Here is an 18,424-nt window from a genome sequence, read left to right on the forward strand (position 1 = left end):
ACCAAGCATCAAACAAGCACTTGATGCAGCGAAACTATTAAAAAAATACTTTTTATATAATCAAATTGATCCAGCAGTATCTCAAGATATGAGTAAGATACGTAACAAAATACAATTAAAATATTGGAGCAGCAAAAAACATCAGACGAAGATAACAGGCTATACGCAGTGTATTAATAATAAGGTTCGTGTGCAAAATGTGTACTATATTGGTAAATGCATATTATTATAGAATAGTAAAATAATATCTTTTATTTCTCTCCATTTAACGACCACTCTTTATAACGCCGCCGTTATATAGAGTTTACACTGTATTTTAATTTTCTGTACGAAACTCTAGTGAATGAAATTTAAAATATCCGCAACATTACAATAAAGTTATTATTACTTTTTCATATTCATGAATTGTTGGTTTTTGAAAGTGCTTTCGCCGCCTACTAAATAGTTACGGAATTTTTTGCAACAGAAGATGAAGTAATTCCTGGAACAGTACGTAATACGACACAAAGCCGCTAAACAAAGCTTTGCACGCTTCATTTGAATATCGCGTGTAAGGGTGCATTTTCGTTACGCTTTAAGCAAGGAATGAAGAGAGAGCGTTGGGACGCGCCACGGCGCACAGCGCCCACCGGAACATTCACCATCCAAAATCAATTTAGCAGAAGGTAGAGAGAAAGAGAGGCGCACGAATTTATATGATGTAACACGTTTAGAAAATATTCTTTGGTGTAAGTCAATTTTCCGCACAATGCTACTATGAAACGATGGAAAGATAATACAAGATTATACAAAGCTATAAGGGTAATAATGACAAAGTATCATCTCCTTATTTGCAAACTCAACTTAATTTTAAGTATATGCCACATATATATATATATATACGGAAAAATATGATTTGCTAATGCTATCCTGTTTTATTTTAAAATTTGCAAATGTTCTAAGTACACTAAGAGTAGGTTTAAATATAGGTACCTAAATATTTTGGCATTAGTTCGGGTTGTTAACACTCGTGTTAGAACAGTTAAAATATCATCGATTGGTATTTGTAGATGAAGTTATTTTTGCCAGCCGAAATTTCATTTTCTATCGGAAACAACAAATATATCTGAATTTCCAATTCACATTCATTTATGAATTATATGTATTTTAGAAGATTAGGCATAAAATTTCGAACAAACAATTGTTATTTAAGTATAAAATACACCATAAAATTTGTTTTTGAAAGGTCATTAAATTTAGTATAATTTATTTTAACTTCATTTCATAAAAATTAACTACTAACACTAAAGAGATCTCCTAAAAAGAATAATATTATTTTGAGCTTAGGTTAATTTAATTACTATTTTTATTACAAATGCTATACCACGAATTTATTTTAGGTAAAATAATTAACGAACTTGAAAACAATTTCTTAATTTCCATAATAAACTGACAATACCTATTAAATACCCATTAATATAAGTAGATTCTTATACTTTCCGTTTAGTTATACTTCATTAATTAGTCGTCAAATTAATGTGGTGTATAATGAGAAATTATACTTATTGTTACTAATCATAAAAAATGACAATCTAATGTAGCAAGAGGGGTGTGTTTGTGTGCGATCGGGCACACGTGTGCGTGAACGGCTTATCGATTCGACGACTAGCCGCGGGCGCCTTTCTTCATGTGCGTCGTATTTGTAAATGTGTGTGCCGTACCTGCGTTCTGGGAAAGCAGTTACACAGTTCAATGAAAAAATAAACTATCCGGATGTTTCCAGAGGGTTCCAGAATGTAAACAAAAGAGTATTTAAAGGAAGAGACGATCGCCGAGAGAGAAGAAGAAATAAATTGACCGTTGCAGAAGTGAATCCAGAGATAAATTGACAGTGATAACAGTGAAATAAATAGCGCAGTGAATAGTGATATATCAACAGTAGTNGCAATTGCATTGCTCAAATGTGCTGTTATTGGTATCAATTACTACTGAAAATATCAACGAAATGTTTATTTATATTTGAAGACATGTTAAAGGCTTTAACGCTTGTTTTCGACTCGCACTACTATTCATGATTTAACAAAACTTTTGGCAGGTACTGTATGGAAAAGTATGTTTAATGATCAAGAGTCGAGAGTATAATGAGCTTTTTTATCCCTACCTACGATTTTGCCAGCGCGCATCCAAGACATTAGAAGGGGCTCATTGCTAGAGAAAGTAAATGAAATATATCTTATAGTATATAGGTTCCACTATTACGATTTTGATTATTTTATACCTTCATAAAGAATCGAAAACTGGTCAACAGCGAGTTGAATATCTACGCCGAAAGAACTAATATTCTTCATTATTTCTAGACTTTATTTTCCACCTTTGGGTAAGAAACTAGGCAATTTGTGAACATTTTAAATCCTTTTTCGGTAAGAAATTATGTAGAAGCCTCTGTATCCAAGATTTATGTTTTGGCATGTATCCTAATCCTCTAATAAAGATTAGAACTGATTGGAATTATTTTACTTAGGTATTACTTAATTACTCAAGACGCACTCAACTTAAAGGTATTGAAACTAAACATAAATTATAAGTGTAATTGATTTATTTATGAGATTCCGTGTGAAATGTATTTGGAAGCATTAGAATTTATTATTCTGATCATGGGGCCTACTTGCTGTGTAGATCAGAAGAGATCTGGGATCTGGTCTCCATGGTACCATATCTAACTCACTCTCTGCCTTCATTACATCGACAGAAATTGATGTGCGAGTCACCCTTATTCTCTCATTTGAATTGTGGCGGACATTAATTTGCCGAGGAGATTTAGACGGAGCAATCGGTCAGTGCTGAAGTTTAATTTTAGGCGAGAAAAAAAATTAGAAGCACCATTTTCATTTTAATAAGGATGAGAAATAGAACAACAATAAGGTTTTCTGAAAGACCTAAAGCCCTCTGAAACTTAATCGTGAAACGAATAGTAAATATACAACCACAATGAAAATTAAAACAGCCCAACATGAAATTAAAAAAAAAAGAACAATTCCAGTATAGAAGGAGATATGAAATGGTACAACTTTTCTGGTACCTAGTTTAGTGTCCGACCGAAAGTTCGGTTTCGGTTTCGGCGGCAAGCCTGCCGAAACTACTACCAAAAAACCGAAACTGGGTTCGGGAGTTTTCGGGCTCTGCTCGGTCATGTTCGGCGCGTTAAATTCCATCCAAGCGAAGTAGATTAGTAGACATAGACATAAAAAAGCATGAATAATCTTCAAAAGAAAAATGAGTCTAGTCTACTATACTTACTCAAATAAACATCTCACCTATTTTAAGTATTTTTAAGGCGCAATTAAAGTATTTCCTTAAATGAGGGGTTGTTATGTTGATTTTGATTTGATTATCAATATTAATTCTTCATCTGTTTTAATTTTAATGTTTGAAGAATGCTTTTATTTGATTGCATAAGATCGTATATCTGCGTCAGGAAAAGACAACACAAACGACATAACAACTTGTGCTAGTGTTAAGTATATTTAGTAATATTGGAAAGGAGGTTCATGTTCTATAACGAAAGTATTTGCTTATTGTAGCCGATTTACGATACGGCATATAGTATAAGTGATAGGCACCAAACCATTTTAATAAAAACATTGAATTCTTGATACGAAAGTACATCGCATTTCTTAACTTATTATATATAGATTACGTCCCTATTCCATAAGTAGTTTCGGTTACAGTTTCCGAATCCCGGGACCAAAAAGGTATTCGACTTTCGTATCAAATTTCAAGTCCCGATACTAGTCCTGAAAATCCAGAAACTAAGGTGATAACGAAATAAAACGAAAGTAAATTCGAAAAAACACGAACCCCCTTTCCTAGTGTAACCTACCATTATTCCGTGGGGGTAGGGTGGGTTTTATTACTTATTTTATTATTTTTTTATTAGCAACACATTTGAGTACAAGTCAGCACAACTTTTTTTTATTTTTTTCATAAAATGCGGAGTTATGTAACTCTGGCTAGTATAAAAAAACAACGTGAACATAAAGTTTTGTAGATTGCCAATTACGAAATGACATTCATTCCCAGTGTTTACACAGTTTTATCAAGAAACTTTTTTACGCAGCTACTTCATATTCATTAGTATCGGCTCTGCATTTTTATAACAGGAATTTTAGCGACTTGAGATCTAAAAAAGGCCTGCGTTTCACGCTCGAGTTTTCCAAAGTTTGAAGAGATTTCAAGTAACAAAATGTAATTCAGTAAACTTTATTAGTACCATAATTAAAATCCCTTCCTCTTTACACTCGCTCTTTTTTTTCCGGTTGTCAATGCTGTGAAAATTAAATATAGAACTTTTAGAAAATTCATTATCGCTTGTACAAGTCGTATTCATTTTCTGAGAGCTTATTAGTTGTTAGTTATTACATTACTCAGTATTANTTTATGTTAAAAATTGTTTAAAAAATTAAATTTAAAGGAATTGTTTGTAAATAGGTATGCAACACATCGTACACTTCAGCATAAGAAATTGCTGATACTAATTACGTAATACTACTTTGCCCTATGCTGACAGCACTCATAATTTCTTTTATATATAATATTTGTCATGGGTGTAGAACGATTCATTAATTTTTAAATAATATTGATTGATTGAGAGAGGTTTTTTACAGCTTTTTTCGTATACACAGTTTCATTTTAGTATAAAACCTTCGAACACAAAAATGTACCCTACTATTTTTTAACTGCTCTATTACAGTTATTTTATTTTCTTGAAAACTTTACAAATCATGAACCATCAAAGAAGCCTTAAATTATTTTCGTTTTAAAGAAGTAAATATCTCTAAAATCCTAATTGTTTTTAAATTGCTGTATTCTGGCACCATCAGTAAACTGAGGAGTGTGTAATTTTGGCAGAATTAAGGAGAAGATTGGACATAATTTTGAAAATGCCGGTGGCCATTACGAAACATTAAGTCTAATGACATCGGATCTTATGTAACAGCTGCTTCAGAAACAGAAAATGGGGTTTCGCATAATTAACTTAAACCTCAGATTCGTTTAAATGACATAATAACGTAAGTATAATGAAAAATACATTAAAAATAAATACATTTCGTCAAAAAGGGTTAGGTAAAAATAAAAGGCGTCATAAAATAAGATCAAAATTATCCAAAAAAATAATGTGAGGACAATAAAATAATAACAGTATTAAGCTTTATTAAGACAAAACAAAATTATTTTCCACTTTTTCAACACTTGGTTTTTATTTATGTTAACCAATTTTCTCGCCTCTGTCCTCTTTGTAAGAGAATTATCTTATTTGAATTATATCTTATGGCTAATTTGTAGTGAAGGAATTAATTTTATAGACCCTATTCATTCCAAGTAATCTGATAGCTTCAGATCATGTTTGGAGGATCAAATATTCCTTCTAATCAATTTCAAGCTCAGAGAATGATCTTAATTGGAATCAAATTTTGTAGCTAATTTATAGTAAAATAACTAAGATTCCGAAAAAAAGTTTGATCGATCAACTTGATGTTTCGTTGGCAGATCACATACTTTTACTTCTTCCAATATAGAGTTCAGAGAATGGTCAAATTTCTATTAAATATTTGTGGCTAACATGTAACTGCTTTAGCTGTGAAGAGAGACAATGAAAATAACAAAAGGCGAAGAGAGTGTAGCCTAATTTGTTAAAATTTTTCGTGGCTCCTTTAAATCGGCAAAACAAACATTTCATAATGCAATATATATGGACTCTGTAAAAGGAATTATTCAATAATAATAGGTACCAATACCAAATTCCAAAAAAAAAAAAATCTTATTGTCTCTGTTCAACATAGGAGAAAGCAAAAGTATGAACTACTAACACGATGGCAAGTTGGCCGATCAGCCGATTTTCCAAGATCTAAAGGCTGTAAAAAATGACTTTTGATACTACGTATTGTCTACAAAATATGATGCTATAAAAAACTAATAGTTTCAGCGCAACTACAAATTACCTTTTTGTTTAGATGCGGTGATAAAAATATTATCTGTAAATCTTAGAGTTTTGCTCTCAGATTTGTATATTTCTTTTTTTGCTTCGTCAATAGAATCATCTGTCCGCCCCAAACTTTTGAAATGTTTTAGAATCGCATCGATATTCATAAATGGTTAATATTTCATTTGTATTAATGCAGATTGACCTTCAGTTCGTGAAACAGCAAGAAAGATGAAGATCAGGTCTTACAGATAAGTAAATTAATTAGACACAGAAACAGAAAGTGTGCGTATATAGACGGATCGTTCTCGAGTTCGTTGGCCAATGGCTTTGAACTTGACTTTCGATACATGATAAATGTTTTTTTTGTTTTCAATCCTACAGAAACTCGATGTTCTCATTAAAACGCACGTTGGATTATTGATTTAATGCATAGCAAACGTATGAGAAACAAAATACTTGATAAAAAAATTCACACTACTATGGAAAATGGAAAATATAAACAAAGCCAAAAGTTTTTCCACATCCCAGAATAATCTATTGGAATCCTAAAATAATTCTTTCGTAAGGTAATTTCTCTCACATTATTTTTTATCATGCATATCTAAATTCCATTACTTTTATCATCTTTTATGAGCCCAAGAAAATAAAAGTCACATTATTATGTATACTTCGTTTACTTTCTGTAGCGATGTGACCTTCAGTTTAACAGGCGCAAAGTAGAAAAGAACAACAATAGGCCAGGAAAGGAAGGAGACAACTCTCGGCCAAACTCTTAACCGGTGAGGAACGTATAATCCGTACAGTACTGCACGGAAAATTTGACCGTTTTATCCACTACAATTGCATTGCTCAAATGTGCTGTTATTGGTACCATTTACAACTGAATATATCAACGAGATGTTTATTTATATTTGAAGATATATTAAAGGCTTTAACGCTTGTTTTCGACTCGCACTACTATTCATGATTGAACAAAACTTTTGGCAGATACTGTATGAGAAAATATGTTAAATGAACAAGAGTCGAGAGTATAATGAGCTTTTTTCTCCCTACCTACGATTTTGCCAGCGTGCATCCAAGACATTAGAAGGGGCACATCGCTAGAGAAAGTAAATGAAATGTACATTTGATGTAAAGGAACCTCCCCTTAACCAAGAACCGTGCGGAGTGAGTTTTATCTTTTGTATACATATTTCAAATGCAAATTAACACCTAGTAAATTAAAATTTCCATATCAACTATCATAGTTGCCTACCTACTACCTGTATTTATACATGCATATACGGATGTGTATACATATCTAGCAATCTATATGTATGTAAATGCTTGCGGGAACGGTTAACGCGTAATGTTAGTAGTTGCTTTAGAGGTTTAGAGTTCCGCATATATTCTATGATTTAAAATGCTCTTTGCAACGCCGAGTTGGCACCACCCGGCTGCCGCTACTGCCGCATATATAGAAGGACCGGCGACGACTACCTATACTGCACTACAAAGGTTGTAGATACTACGTTTTCTCTAAATAAATGAGAACTGGAAGATTAAAGGGATGACCTTTTGTACGTCAAGTTCATAAACCGTGAAGGAAATTTTAAAAAATTAGTACTGCGTAAGATGTGTGGTGTAATATAGCTGGCTGCAAATCAAAGAGGTGGCGGATTCCATTCTTTGGACTTGTCGACTTTTTAAGCAGAGATTTCTTTTCATTTATGCAGTGCCTATTAATATAAGGTGACCAACACTTTGCAAGTATTTCATAGGTGAAAAAAAAAGAAGAAAAAACAATAAAACTTTATTTTCTTTTAAAAACAAATTTTTCTTCGGAGTGGTTTTTTTTTTGCTAAATGAGGATGTTCGTCTAATAATGTAGACACATCCGAACAACTTTCATTTTGCATATTAAATTTGACCGTTAAGACGGCAGATAATGTTTTTACAGAAAGTTGCGACTTCTCACTGCTCCAATAGTCATTCCCTAGTGAAAATACCCTTTCAACAGCAGCATTAGTGCCTGGACAACATAAGGAAATTTCTATTAATTCAAATCACTGTCAAAATAATTTTAAATACTTAATTAATAATATTGAAATAAAATAATCTAAAAAAATGTTTTAGAAATATAAATGAGTATAAAATTATACAAATGAGTACTTTCAGAGTACAGGATTTGAAAAGAGTACGGTTTGCGAAAAAAGGGTACAAAACTCAGTAAATGAGTATAGTTGGTCACCTTAATTAATATCATCATCACAGTTCGAGAACTACCAACGAAGCATTCAGCATATACCTCCACTCCTATCTATCCTGAGTCAAGCTTTGCTCTTCCGGAAAACTAAAAATCCGTATCCTTGACCATTTGTCAAGACTAAGGTCCCAATAAATCAAGACCTTCCTATGCCCCCTTTAAACCTGCTTCTGCTTCCAGTATTTCTGGTAGTAGTCCTTCATAACGTAGAAGGTGTCCTATCATAGCATATTTATAATCTATATCTATACAGTAGTCACTTCTTTTGTTCGCGTTTTTTTGCAGGCGGTCATAAATCAATTTATGTATGCTGAACTGCTATTTAAGAGGACGGCTAAACACTCTGTACAAGACAGCTCCTGCCAACCATTTGGAGGACGAATATCCTTATAACTGTGGTCCTGTCATTCAACATCTCCTTTTCCTTATCGACTTCCATGGCATCCTCTTCAAAAATTTATTCTCTTTTCCTTATTTTTCAAAAAGTAAACAGCCGAATGCAAACCAAAACTGTCCCGACGACTGGTATATTATAAATTAATGGCACTGTACATTTTTATGTTATATTTACTTTCCGATTTATAAAATCAGTAATGCAATGTACCAGAAATAATTAACTAACCAAATGGAAATCATTAAGATAATGCAATACAATTCTTCCAGTTTACAAGTTGAGTAGCGAAGACCGAGCGCATAAGTCATTCGTATAAATAAAAAGTATGACATGTTGTACTTGCGTAGTTTCTCGTGGGTACCAAGCCTAATACGACACTTGTTAGAACAGATATTTCTCGAGACAAGACGAAACCATTATTGAAATTGTGACAGATAAACTAATAAGGAAATGTCAGGATCTGTAGACTGCACTAATTAGGCAGAAATGCGACTCTTTTTTAACGAAGATGATAGAAATACCCGAGGAAATTTGATACAGTAAGAGTTACACTAATTATCCTTATACGATTGTTATTCCTAGATCAGCGAGCAGCTTTTTTTATCGTGATGAGAAATGAGTAAAAAATAATCAATGCAATTCCAATATGTTTTCAAGGTAATCAATTAATAAAATAAAGTGGCATGGTTGACTTTATAAAGTACAGTGTAAACTCTTTATAACGTCACTCGATTTAACGACAAACTCCTTAAAACGTCGAAATTGCTTGACTTTTACATTGTTTTCTATACAATATTACACTCTATATAGCGTCACGCTCACTCTATTTAACGACAACAATGCGGCATTATAAATCATTAAGCAGTACTTTCTAAGTTGCCGAAATAGATAAGAACTGCAGCTGTGTACGTTGTTGAAGAAGACGATCCTGTCCCTCCACCAAGCATCAAACAAGCACTTGATGCAGCGAAACTATTAAAAAAATACTTTTTATATAATCAAATTGATCCAGCAGTATCTCAAGATATGAGTAAGATACGTAACAAAATACAATTAAAATATTGGAGCAGCAAAAAACATCAGACGAAGATAACAGGCTATACGCAATGTATGAATAATAATGTTCGTGTGCAAAATGTGTACTATATTGGTAAATGCATATTATTATAGAATAGTAAAATAATATCTTTTATTTCTCTCCATTTAACGACCACTCTTTATAACGCCGCCGTTATATAGAGTTTACACTGTATTTTAATTTTCTGTACGAAACTCTAGTGAATGAAATTTAAAATATCCGCAACATTACAATAAAGTTATTATTACTTTTTCATATTCATGAATTGTTGGTTTTTGAAAGTGCTTTCGCCGCCTACTAAATAGTTACGGAATTTTTTGCAACAGAAGATGAAGTAATTCCTGGAACAGTACGTAATACGACACAAAGCCGCTAAACAAAGCTTTGCACGCTTCATTTGAATATCGCGTGTAAGGGTGCATTTTCGTTACGCTTTAAGCAAGGAATGAAGAGAGAGCGTTGGGACGCGCCACGGCGCACAGCGCCCACCGGAACATTCACCATCCAAAATCAATTTAGCAGAAGGTAGAGAGAAAGAGAGGCGCACGAATTTATATGATGTAACACGTTTAGAAAATATTCTTTGGTGTAAGTCAATTTTCCGCACAATGCTACTATGAAACGATGGAAAGATAATACAAGATTATACAAAGCTATAAGGGTAATAATGACAAAGTATCATCTCCTTATTTGCAAACTCAACTTAATTTTAAGTATATGCCACATATATATATATATATACGGAAAAATATGATTTGCTAATGCTATCCTGTTTTATTTTAAAATTTGCAAATGTTCTAAGTACACTAAGAGTAGGTTTAAATATAGGTACCTAAATATTTTGGCATTAGTTCGGGTTGTTAACACTCGTGTTAGAACAGTTAAAATATCATCGATTGGTATTTGTAGATGAAGTTATTTTTGCCAGCCGAAATTTCATTTTCTATCGGAAACAACAAATATATCTGAATTTCCAATTCACATTCATTTATGAATTATATGTATTTTAGAAGATTAGGCATAAAATTTCGAACAAACAATTGTTATTTAAGTATAAAATACACCATAAAATTTGTTTTTGAAAGGTCATTAAATTTAGTATAATTTATTTTAACTTCATTTCATAAAAATTAACTACTAACACTAAAGAGATCTCCTAAAAAGAATAATATTATTTTGAGCTTAGGTTAATTTAATTACTATTTTTATTACAAATGCTATACCACGAATTTATTTTAGGTAAAATAATTAACGAACTTGAAAACAATTTCTTAATTTCCATAATAAACTGACAATACCTATTAAATACCCATTAATATAAGTAGATTCTTATACTTTCCGTTTAGTTATACTTCATTAATTAGTCGTCAAATTAATGTGGTGTATAATGAGAAATTATACTTATTGTTACTAATCATAAAAAATGACAATCTAATGTAGCAAGAGGGGTGTGTTTGTGTGCGATCGGGCACACGTGTGCGTGAACGGCTTATCGATTCGACGACTAGCCGCGGGCGCCTTTCTTCATGTGCGTCGTATTTGTAAATGTGTGTGCCGTACCTGCGTTCTGGGAAAGCAGTTACACAGTTCAATGAAAAAATAAACTATCCGGATGTTTCCAGAGGGTTCCAGAATGTAAACAAAAGAGTATTTAAAGGAAGAGACGATCGCCGAGAGAGGAGAAGAAATAAATTGACCGTTGCAGAAGTGAATCCAGAGATAAATTGACAGTGATAACAGTGAAATAAATAGCGCAGTGAATAGTGATATATCAACAGTAGTGTAAATAAATAGAATAAATCATAACCTAAGTTTAGTAATAATTTAGTAGTGTTTTTAAGTTCTTCAATAATTAGTGTAAATAAATAGTTTTTGTCGTTATCAGTATTAGAAGTTAATTTTGTTAAACCCACAAACATTACACTAAAGTTTTGTAAAGATGTCAATTCTGAGATCGGTTTTTCTGAATCATTTCGTCAACCGAATTAAAACGTTGTCACTAAATCCTCACTTCGACAGCCTACATTAGTACATTTTATGATTCGAAATTGACTTACTTTATGTTGGTATAATTTAGGATTTAGTCGATATTTTAAAAACGCTTACGGCTTATTCCACCCAGATAAATCAAAGCAGATTACTGCCGCCGAGACAAAGTACGGATTAAGTAAGAATTGGTCGCTGATTGAATTTAATATTTATAGAGACGAAAAAAAAATTTCTTAGTGTGCTCTCGATCCGACAAAAACCGTAATGGGTTTTGTATACCTACGTATGCATGTAATAATAGAGTCCGTAACACTTAATTAACTGCTTGTGACTTCAAGGAATTTCTGCAAAAAAATAAAGAATAACCGTGACACATACACATAAAAGTTACGTTCGAAATTGCAGCAAACCTTGAACACCTGTATAGGTACCTGAAGTGTTTTTTTTTTCGTGTGGTTACTGTAATTAAGTGGAATTATAACTCTGGTAATATAATCATAAATCACCTGTTAATATTACGTACATTTATTGGCAATGGACATTTGATCCCGTATAGTGACCTCGTTAACTGTGGATTAATAGTATGTATCTATGTACGTAAGTGGTACAAGCTTTAACAATATAATCACTTTCATTAACGCAAAAGTAAATAGTAAACTAACCCATTGTGCAATTAGTTTTTGTTGTGAACAGGAACCAACCAACCAACTAGCAAAGCATTGGAACTAACTTTCATATCAAGTTAAGCTAAATCGGTTTCTTCTGAGACAGTAAATCAAGACATTTAAAATGATTTGGATTCATGAAAACCCCGGAAAAAACTACTTTGGATAGGAATACGTGCACACCTGAGTATGTTGAGGCTTTTGGGTCGAATAGGTTAATAATCAGTCTTAAAAGCATTCAGTTTTCAGATGTTAGATCCAAACTGGTTCTTGTCAACATATTTATTAACGTTTCGCTATTCGTAGTGTTTCACCTGAAACCCACTTTTAAGTTCAGGATTAGAAATTATAAAACAGGTTAAAAGAAGTGAGTCATGATAAGAAGAATCGCTTCTAATGTCACAGTCAGTTGAGGTTACTGAGAAGTTACTTCTAAAATCTGGATTGGATTCGATTGGAAGAAGCTAGAGAGAAGCAGTCTCCTCTAATATGACTGTCAGAAGAAGCTATCTAATGAAGAAAAATTATTTCTAATATGAGTGGGTTTAAAAAGAAAAAGCGAGAATCTGATGTTTATATTAAAAACGACTAATGCGTAAAAATTACTACTGAAATTATAATTCAAAAAAACTGAGCGAAGGAACGCTGCATCTAATGTCCAGAATAGAAGAGACAGACAGAGGAACAGATGAGTTAGAACTTGAAGAAGCTGATAAGAATTGCCACTACGTTTCCAACGATAGATAAGCTTTACAAATTTTCTGCATCAACCTCTAGTTTCTATTTTGCAGTCATCAACCGTAACTGATTAAACTATTACCAACAAATCACTTAAACAAATTACTCTCACTTTGCGAAATATCAAATATAAATCTATTAATGTTGATAATAATGGCAGTATATAAATACTAAACAGTACGGATATTAGAAGTCGTTAAGTGCTTCGGTATTATTAATCGATCTGCAAATAGCTGTTTTTCAGCTTCACTAAATTTCTTGCATCAGTACATTCATACAGTCAGATATATGCTCGTTAAGTTTCAATGCAACTTGCTTTTATGTAACATTGTAATTGCTACGAGGTCAAGCCACTCTAGAGAATGTTTCCTCGTAGTTTACCGCTCGGTGGCAGATTGCAGCCACTATATGATTGCCACCTGATTATTTATTGACAACAACAGGTCGGTCAGTATACGTGAGAATCATACAGTGCTCTGATGCCGCTGAAAAGGTCAACTGAAATTGAATTCAAGTTTAAGAGACCCACACGTCCGTTCACGCTCAGGAAACGAAACGAGCCATCGGAATCAGAGAAAATGATCATTTGAATTTTATTTCCAATTTTCAATGTGCACGTCCACGGAGAAGCAGCAATTCAACTGAGTCCAGGTGACTACTACTGCTAGTACAACTCCTAATCATCTGTAATCCATATAATGGCATAGATACCATTCTGTTTAATCAAAATGAATTACATGACGCTTATTTCCTGGAATACGATCAATCGAAAAATATTTCGATATGTTACTGTCAAATATAGGTATATCTAAATCATGTTCAACAGATTTGAGACCCTTTGGTTCCCTCGATCTCAATTAGTAGTTCTTGAACAGATCTCAAACTATGTACCTATATATTTAAGATTGTCAATATTATCCTATTTTCCAAATTTCATCGTAGAGGTGTCGATGCAACAGTTTTCTCACTGACGCATTAGAGCATTGAAATTTGGAACCTAGAGTACTTATTAAGGATGGGATAACATTTCAAAACATTACATTCAATATTCCTCAAGAATGATACCAGGTATGAAACGTGCCCGTTGAGAAACTTTTCAATTTATGAAAATTTGAAATATTTTTAATGCTCATCATCATCATCATCACTATAAGGTCGTCAGTCCTAAGAATAGTTCGACAAGCATCGAATTCGTGTCCTATCCTGAGCTAATCTTCGCATTTCTCTAAAACTAGGACATTCCAAATCCTTAACTATTTGTAAACAGTAATCTAATCTAGGTCTTCCTCTACTCCTTCTAACTCCTGTCTCTGTTTCTAATATGTCTCTCACAAATCCTTCATGCCCGAGAAGGTGTCCCTACTAACCTATCTCGCCTATTTCTTACTGACTTCCACAGAGTCCTCTGTTCTCCATTTTGGTGCTCATTAAAAGAATAGAACAAGGGGTAGGCCGGAATGCCCTCTTTAGGAACTGTGGGAATGGGTTTTGGTGATGGTTGGGATGACACGGACGAAATGAAGACAGAAGATAGTGAAAGATTATATGTGGACTATTACTGCCAAGAAAATCAAAGAAAAACTTGAACCAGGCAGACAGACTCAGAATCGAACCTGTGTCCTCCCAAACGCTAAGTAGTAGTCTAAACCTCTAAGCCATACCGCTCGGTTTTAATTGTTCGTTGACAGCTTATGAATGTGTTTGCCAGTGAGAAAAAGGGATGTGCGATTTCAAACGATTTTATATCTGATTTTTTGAGAAAACAGTCCTGGATTCTGATATGCATAATTCAATAGTATCCCTCTTGAAAACCCCGAATCCGAACTTTGGTGTAAAATCTTGAAATCCACTAGATACCCGTTGAAGGTACCTGCATTACATGTTGCAGTCAAAGTTTCCTAATACAATGAGAAAACGGATAAGCAATTATTGTTGACGATGAGTGGGCATTCCAAAAAGGAACTAACTAGTTCAAAGCGGCAACATCGCCTAGTTCTCAGTCAGCCGGTCGACCAAGCTGTTCGCTAAGGACAATCGAATGCACCTGCTTTGTCGACTGTGATTCAGCAGGTCTAACGTAAGTTGGCCATGCAGTCACGAGCAAAGACGAGTGCAGGCAGATAGAGGACTCTCTCGTTCGTTCGTTGGTTGTGGACAGATCTCATCGGTCGCCGCCGCCACTGTCACCGCCGCTTCTTATCTCGCCGAAGATTACGACGAGCGGAGATGAAGCCGAGGAACAATAAATAACAAAACCCGGATGGAACGTACTGAGAACAACGCAAAGAAAAATGCGTATACGTCTACCTGTTACATAAATTGGTTTGGGACTTCTGCAACTAGAACGTGTGCAATTCGTTCTTAAACACTTGCTTATTTGAAAGAACAGCGACTGCTAGAATACTAATGTCAATTAACCCAATATTTTTTACAAGAATTTACAATTTCCAGTCAATGAAAGTGATGATTTCTAATGGAAATAAATTTTTGAATATTACCTAGGAAAATACATCATCAAATTTTTGTTGTCAGTAAATCCATGACTTTTCTGTTTTCCTCTCATATTTTTCGTGAGTCCTAGAAGTCATAATATAATTCCTTCAATTTAATAATAACGTGGCCGTAAATGTATAGTTTCAAATACACGGGTATATTATGAGCAAGCATGTTCTATTATTCAAACCCGTTTGCTGTTTACTTTAGTAGTTAGGTACACTTGAATCGCCCTTAGTAAACGCCAATTTCATGGGATTACCGGCCGATCGGAAACAGAGAAGGAAACAACAATCGCATTCCATTCAGATCGCGGGAAACAAACACACCGGAAATAATGTAACAAAAGGCGATCTAATTTTATAGAGGATTAATAAAAAACTAACTTGTAAAAGTGGGTCTTTTCCGTTTGTAATAGCAGCCATCTTCAAAGACGTTATAATGTATTTGCATCCCAACGTTCAACCATTATGAGACGAAAAAGAACAACTTATACAGAGAGAACTCTAAGAAATATCAACCAAATTATTCAAAATTTCTACTGTAGGTTCTTTATAAAAAACAGATTATAAGTTTCAAAATAAACTCCATCAGAGGAAGCTCTCAACTGCAAGATGCTTATGCCCATATCACAAAAATTAGGGATGATGCATCAGATATAAATAGGTCCACGAAAACGTATCCCATAAGCAGGTTTTAACAGAAATTATGCCTTTCGATAAATTAAAAACTTCACATAGTACGGATAGTGCATATACTTTGGTGCATTAAGTAATATGAAGTAAAAGTATTATAAAATCAAACATGAAACAGTATTGAAGATTTGGAACTGAAACTAGATTTGGGAAACCATTATGACTGGAAAATTGTGTTTTTTTAAATCTATAGTTAAACCTACCAATGTTGGCTGTCAAAAACACATTTGAAGTTGAAGAACTTGTAGCAATTCAAACTTAGATAGTAAAAAGTTTGTGTTAAATAAACTAACTCGAGTTTGTATTCATGTCCAAAAATTCAATTACATAAGATAATGAGAAGTAGATTGTTAGTCAACTCAACACTTTATATATGACCTTATGAAGTTCTTGATTTTCCAAGCATAGCACTCTCATGATAACTTATTACTATTCAGCTTGATTTTAATTTATTGTTGATATTACTCTCATTATTACAAATAAAGAATGAAGGAGGCATTTGTAATATATTAATCTTCAAACCAATATTTTCAAATTAAAATATCGATTGTTGTACTTATAGCTCACGGCCAGTATCCACTTTTATTACTACGCTTTCATTTGCTTTTTTTTTCCAACTGGGAAAATGTGTACTATCGGATGTCATGACTCCCCATCTCGCAGGGAATAAATGTGTCGTAAATATCAGCCTTAGAACAAGTCCCGTGATTATAAAGCCACGGTGCCATATGGCAGTAAAATACTTTATTAAGCCTTTGTTCCCCTCTTCGCTGTTATTCTACGAAGACATTACCGTTGTTATGACCAATACGCACAATAAGACATTAAAAGGTTTATTACGAGCAAAAACACAAACGCGAGAATGTTGTAATGAGCACAGCAAGGAATTGCGATCGTTGGAACAAGATAAAAAAGATGCAGGGATCTAACATCTATTATACATACTTGTAGGTAACATGCTTCACAAAGTATGTACGGTAGAATCTTGATAACTTAAACCTCGATAACGTAATAACCTCTATAACTTAATAAAATTTTGTGTTCCCTTCCCTTCGAAGTCCAAAACCTCTATTACTTAAAATAAAAACCCTCTGTAACTTAAACGAATAATTTGGGCATCGCACCTCTCAGTAAGCAGTGAAAAGTGGTTTGAATCGGGAAAAAGTCTTCTATGTAAAAGACGAAGAATTACTGAATTTCCTAATTTAAAAAAGTGCTTGCTATTTACATGGTTTAGACAGTGTAAAAATATGTAAAAACATTAGTGTTAGTGGACCTATACTAAAGGAAAAAGCTGAAGTCACTGGAAATCCATAATTTTAAAGCTTAAACTTGAACCCTTGGTAAGTAAAAACCTCAATAACTCAAATTATTTTACGTTTCCCTTGGTCTTTATCTTATCGAGGTTCTATTGTATCTGTACTTCTTTAACACATTGAACTTATTATTGCAATTACGTACAACTGATTTAAAATCAATAATTTAAACACAAGCAGACTTGGAAAAACCCTTGTGTTCACTGGGAACATACAAAACTTTACTGTCCACTGGTGTCATACAAGAGTATATGTTGGTTCTCCAATTGTGTTTATCTCTAAACAATGTGTATCCGAAGCTTTCATAACACCGCAAACCGTCAACAACACTTTCAGGAAACATGAACATATTGAAAAGGCAACGAAAATGCTTTCTACACGGTCTATCCCGTTTCCTACAATAACCGAGACAAATATGTCATGTGTACGCTTTCTCGAAATAACACCCTCGAGCGTTACTGTCCATTTTGTTTACGTCACTTCAGACTTCGCAGCAAATTCTGTCCCTAACCAATGTCCTATAAATCAAGCACCAACGAAACGACGTTTATTTCCAAACAAATTCCCGGGATTATGCCAGAATTTGATACGGCCTCCCACAGTTTTAGGACTTCACAAGAAAAAAACAACAGCAACAACACCACGAGAGTTCGTTTTAAAATAGACGCCTTCGCGCTGTCACACAACCAAGCATACCAAATAAAATAAAAACAAACTCACGACGCGAGTTATTACACGGGTGTTTAATAGCTAAATGTCCTATGAGCAGCAGAAAATATCCTCTAACAAACAAAACTGGTAATTGTGATGATCAATCCTGATGAGGAATCAACGAAAAATTTATTGGTG

The 18,424-nt window shown here is 33.6% G+C and overlaps 1 protein-coding gene across 2 annotated transcripts in view; it reads right to left on the reverse strand.

The window, feature by feature from the left end:
• LOC108733690 overlaps window positions 1–18,424 on the reverse strand; it is a 268,094-nt gene that overhangs the window by 176,366 nt on the left and 73,304 nt on the right. The gene's annotated exons all lie outside the window — the stretch shown is intronic.

This window comes from Agrilus planipennis, unplaced genomic scaffold (assembly GCF_000699045.2).
Source record: "Agrilus planipennis isolate EAB-ADULT unplaced genomic scaffold, Apla_2.0 scaffold1, whole genome shotgun sequence".
Lineage (NCBI taxonomy): Eukaryota > Metazoa > Arthropoda > Insecta > Coleoptera > Buprestidae > Agrilus > Agrilus planipennis.